Source organism: Sapajus apella, unplaced genomic scaffold (assembly GCF_009761245.1).
Source record: "Sapajus apella isolate SASKATOON/1434 unplaced genomic scaffold, GSC_monkey_1.0 scaffold74, whole genome shotgun sequence".
NCBI classification, from domain to species: Eukaryota; Metazoa; Chordata; class Mammalia; order Primates; family Cebidae; genus Sapajus; species Sapajus apella.
Genome location: NW_022437014.1, coordinates 1,810,340 through 1,816,339, shown reverse-complemented (window position 1 = coordinate 1,816,339; position 6,000 = coordinate 1,810,340).

Below are 6,000 nucleotides of genomic sequence, written 5' to 3'. Positions count from 1 at the left end.
AAAGTTACAGTTCCTTCCCCTATGTCACCCTAACCCGTCCTCCCTCCCATAGTCCCAGAGTATGTTGGGTCTTCCCTGCCAGCCCCTGACCCAAAGCCAAGATCCTCCTCTCTGGTTTTGAATCCATCTCATGTCATTTTATCTCCCCAGGGTCCCTGATGCATTAATCACCTCTCTTGGACACTGGATCTTTAATTCTTTCTTTTACCAGCTTTTCCTGTCAGTTTATAAGCTTATTCAGTTCTCACCCATCTTAAATTACTGCCCCTTAACCTTACATGGTCATCTGGTTATGGCTTTCTCTCTCCTGTTCCCTTTTCCTCAAGCTTTTCTGATGATTAGACTGAACTCACTGTCTCCATTTTCTCAAGTCACATTCTGTTCTCCCTGGAAGCAACCTTGCTCCCACAGTCAAACCACTGAGAGGGTTTCTGCAAAGATTACCTATGATGAGACTTCGTCTTCACTCCTCAAGGTGCTGCACATCTTCCTTGCCTTTGACCCTGATGACTGCGCATGCCTTGAGACCCTCTACTCATATGCCTTCTACGACCCCGCCTTCAGCCTTGCCTTCTTACACTCTGACTGTTCGTCTCAGCCTCTTCCTGTGGCCCTTCTTTCTAGATATGCTCCTTAAACATGGAAGTTTCCAATGTTTCATTCTCCAGCTTTCTATTCTAGATTCACTTCCCTTTTCATGCTACACCTTGGGTGATTTAACCCACTGCTGTTTATGCTGATGGTTCCCAAATATACTCTCTCCAAGTCAAAGTCCTCCTGTTCTTGAGCTATAGACTCATTCCAAGTGCCTGCTTGATATCCTAAATTAGATGCCCGCTGGTACCTTAAAGTCAAATGCTCCAAAGCAAACTTATTATCTCCCCAACAGCCCAAACTTACAGCTTCTTCTACTATGCCTCATGTTAGTTGGAAAACCATCACAAGAGTGACCAACCACCCTTATTTTCCCAGGACAGAAGGGCTTCTGAGGATGTGGGACTTTCAGTCTTGACACTGTCACAATCCAGACACACGGAGAGGGTCTCCCTAACCACCACCAACCCATCATTGGGTCTAGAACCTTAGAGTCACCTTTGACTCGGCCCCCTTCATCTTCATCATCCAGTCTTGCTAATTTAAGTTCCTAAATAGTTATTAAATTCCCATTTTTCTTTCCAACCCTAGCTCATGCCCTGACCATCTCTTGCCAGTTTTACTGCCCTAGCTTGCTGAGTATTCTCTTCACTGTCAGTTTTCTTCCTTTTTTGATGTATGCTGTATTCAACTGCAGAAAGGATAAACACCAGTCTTACCCCATCTCTTCCCTGCTTAAAGCATTCCACGGGCTTCCCATTGCTTGAGATAAAGCCCAAACAAGTTGATACGTCAAAGTTCTCCATGGTTGTGTTAATCTGTTTTGCATTACTATAAAGGAATATCTGAGGCTGGATAGTTTATAAAGAAAAGAGTTTTATTTCTCATGTGCAGGTTGCACAGGAAGCATGGCACAAGCATTTGCTTCTAGTAAACACCTCAGGAAGATTCCAGTCATAGGAAAAGGGGAGCTGGCATCACACGGAGAGAGAGAAAGTAGGGGAGATGCCAAGTTCTTTTAAACAACTAGGCCTTGCAAGAACTAAATAGAGTGAGAAACTAGGTGTGATGGCTTATGCCTGTAACCCCAGCACTTTGGGAGGCTGAGGCAGACAGATCACTTGAGGGGAGGAGTTCAAGACCAGCCTGGCCAACATGATGAAACTCCATCTCTACTAAAAAATATACAAAAAATTAGCTGGTCATGGTGGTGCATGCCTGTAGTCCCAGCTATTCAGGAGGTTGAGGCAGGAGAATCAGTTGAACCCAGGAGGTGTAGGTTTCAGTGAGCTGAGATCACACTACTGCACTCCAGTCTGGGGTGACACAGCAAGACTTCATCAGACATACATACATATATACATAGAGTGAGAATTCAGTCATTACTGCTAGGATGGCACAAAGCCCTTCATGAGATATCTGCCCCCACGACCCATATGCCTCCCACTGGGCCTCACCTCCAACATTGGGGATCAAATTTTAACATGATATTTGGAGGAACAAATATCAAACCATATCAGTGGTCCACCCATCCCTGGCCTCACGTGTGTCACACATTGAGCTTTGTGTCAGTATCTACACAGGCCAGACTGCATATCCTCAGTTCTTGCTGTGACCTTTTCCTGGCATATCCTATCTCTGCCTCATCTCCCTTTGTCAACTGGTTAACTGCTCAAGATTCGTCTGAGGTTCAAGACTCAACTCCGCCCGTGTCATTACCTGCAAAAGACCTTCCATGACAATCTCAGGCTGCAGGAAGGTTAGCTGTCACCAAGATCACTCTCCACAGTCCATTCAAATAATCGCCTTACAGATCAGTCTTTTCCTCTGGGCTGCCAAGTTCACAGGATTACACACAGCATTCTCCTTGCCTCTTTGTCCATTGCATCTAGCACTAAGCCTGGCATAAGATAGGCCTCAACAAACATTTGTGAAACTTATCTGTCTATCTGAGGTGCAGGCTGGTGGCCAGCAGGTCAAATCCAGCCCATAGTCATGGTTGGTTTGGCCTACATGATGGATTTTTATTTTTATATACCAACGTTAAAAATCATGAGATCTTATACAAAAATCCCAAATTCTGGAATCTTAATATCTGGAAACATTAGGTTCCCATTTTGAGTACTAGCTGACCTCATGAGAGAGCGCCTGTTGCCATCTTAGCCCACATCTCACTCTGAGCCTATATCTCTTCTGGATGCTGGTGGGGAGCTGCTGCGGAATCTTTTGATTGAGCTTCATTTGGAGGAGCTTCTCAGCATTTGCTCTTCCTTAAATAGTGAACTGATGGTTTGGAGACCGATTTGGTTGTCCTGGAATGTTTAGGGTGAACAAGAAACCCACACTGACCAAAAAATTCTGGTCTGGTTTTTTGTCTAGATTTCTATCTGATATATAAATTTTTATGCTGTAACTCCTACCCTCAATTTTTGAAACTCAAAGAATGTTATCTTAAATATTCTTTCATACGTTTTCCCTGAAGAGCTGTAAGAGAAGATGGTAGTGATGGCATCATCTTCAAGCTAGCACTTTCCTCACTGCTATCTCATTTTATTCTTACCTCTGTGGCACTAAGTCACGAGAGGTTCAATTTTATAAGCATATCGAATTTTTGCCACAGGTATGATTGTTTTCAGAATAAACAGACAACAATCACATGCCCACAGACATCTCAAGAGCTTTTTACATCTTAACTGTTAACAGCTTTATGAATTTTAATGGTTCAGAAAAGTTTATTTTTCACCACAGGCTCAGATGGAAATCGCTGTTATCAGGAATAGCTGAAATCCCCAGCTGAGATAAAGGAGCAGATTTCCAGGCAGAGGAAGTCAGAGTATGACCTACTGATGCTGCCAGCTGTCTCCCTATGTGAACCCAAGAGCTGGGAGGCTCCTGTGGGGCCCAGGGAACCATCCAGCTGTGGGTTTGTGTTTTACTGGATTTAAATCAGGCAAGGTTTCTGACTTCCAGGTTTCCAGAGTCACTCTACAATGTTTAGCTCTATGAGACACTGCTACTATATGCTTTTTGATATTTTTTATTAATAATAAATTAAAATTAATTTAAATGAGATAATTTGGTGACACTCTTTGGAATCACTACAGATACCACCCAACATACTCGATTCAAGATTTCTGAACAGGGACTTCAGGGTCTCCCTCTATTTCAGATGGCCTTCTCTGGAACAGTGGGCTGCTCCTCCTTTGTGACTTTGGAACTGTTCTGCAGAAGAACTGACAGACAGGGAAGGTGCAGAGCAGCCTGATAATCCCATAAGCTGTGATGGGAAAAATCCACCGTGAGCCGAGATTCCTTTCTCATTGGGTGGAATCTCCAAATCACCACATGCTCTTTTGTTGCACCACCCTGAAGACTGATTTTCATGTTTCTCCCCAAGAACCTCCCACTGAAGAATGGCTAAATGCCAGAAACTGTCTGCCACAGGGAGAGCTTGGCCTTCCCGCCATCCCTTTCCCTCTTGCCAAAACCCTCCGGAAACTCCCTCTGAACTCATGCATATCTCTTCTGGACTGTGACCCTGCCTGTGCATAACTGTGGCCATCAGCAGCTGGGCACAGCAACTGAGGGGAAGACATCTGCTCTGTAACGACAGCGGAGATGAATCTTTATTTTAATGAGACATAAGAGATGGGCCGTATGAGTAAGAGCAGCATCAAGTTTTTCTAAGGGCAGACTGCAGACATTGTTTGCCTACCCTTGTCCCACTTACCTGGTGCCCAGGATGAGGCACCATGGCTAGTCTGAGCAAGCTTTTTGAAGCTTACTAAACTCCTTTTCCTTGGTGGTAACCTTCCTTCATGCATTTCTAAGTAAGAGAGAATGTCAAGATCATACCCACATCAAGCTAGGGGAGGTAACCAATTCAAAGTCTCATTTCCTGCCCCAAATTTTATTGAATAAGTGGGATGATATTTAGGAGTTTCATTTGAAGAAGAGAGAGCCTGGCTTGGCCATGGTTTTTGGACACACCCGCTGCACGCTTCTGCCTGGCCTAACCTACCCTGGAACTATAGACAGAGCAGTACAAGCCAACCAGGCCCATATGCCATTACTGTAAACACTAAATGACCATGGTCCCTCTTCCCTTGCCAACGGGAAACTAACATATTTCAGCCTGGAAATATGTTAGTTGTAATCCAAGTAATAGTTGGATTACACAGGAAGATCAGCTTAACAATTGCTTCTCAGACATGCCAAGAAATGCATTTCAGCAAACACTTATTTATCACTGGCTGTGTACTAGACATGAAACCAAAATGAAATAGATGCAGTCCCTCACCATAAGAAGCTTACAACTTTAATGTATGGAATTAGACACATGCATACCCAAATATGGATTAGTGGACTGGAATATGAATGCAAATAGATTAACTGGAACACAGCCCACCCAGAGATATAAAGCAATGAAAACATTTGCTATAATGGTTAAAGACATGTGGAGAACAGAGCAAGAATGTCTACTATGTATATAATTAGAAATCTAGACGGAGATGATAGAGGGAAGGATCAAGAAATAATACTCAAAGAGATGATAACTGAGGATTTCTCAAACATTAGGAATTCCAAAAAATCCCAAATAGATTGAGTAAAAGGAAATTTGCAAACAATCCATCATGGGGAAACTGTGAACATCAAAGACAAAGAGAAAATCTTAAAACTATCGAAAGAGAAAAGACACATTTCCTACAAAGGAAAAGCAACTAGGAAAATACTAGCTTCTCCATGATAGCAGTAAGCCAGAAAAGACAGGGGAGTAGTATCTTCAAGACAGTACATAACTGCCAAGTTAGAAACATATGACCTCAAAGCAATTATAAAATAATTTTGGCCATGATAGGGATTTCAAGTTATAAGTAAGGTGCTCTGAGAACACTAAGGGAGGAGCAGTAATCGTGCATGGAGGGTGGTGTTGAGGGGTGGTGAGAGCTGGGGAGTGAGGAGACAGGACCGCAGCCAGTGATAGGATCCCTTTGTTTAAATGAGGAAAAGGCTCGACCTCAAATCTAACACAGCTCTGCTCAAGGTGCCCAGAGTTAGGCTGTAGGCAAGATTCCAATTCTTCTGGACTCTTCAGCTTGGTGGCCTTACATAAGGCACAGTCTGCACATCTGTGTCTTCTGCCCTGGGAGAAGGTGCTCCAGACAGTGCAGTCTGAGCAAAGGCATAGCCTAGAGGTCCACATGGAAATACTAAGGTATGTTCAAGCAATACAAAGCTTCTAATAGCTGCATCCCGTAAGTGTGAGTTCTTCCTGGTGTTCAGGCTCACGCACTGGACTGTATAGAACACTCATTCCCGTGAGTGGAACAGGCAGCACACAGGTAAGCTCAACGGGAGCTTCAAGGCTGATAAAGCCCATCCAGAATACAATCAATGTGGTTTCCA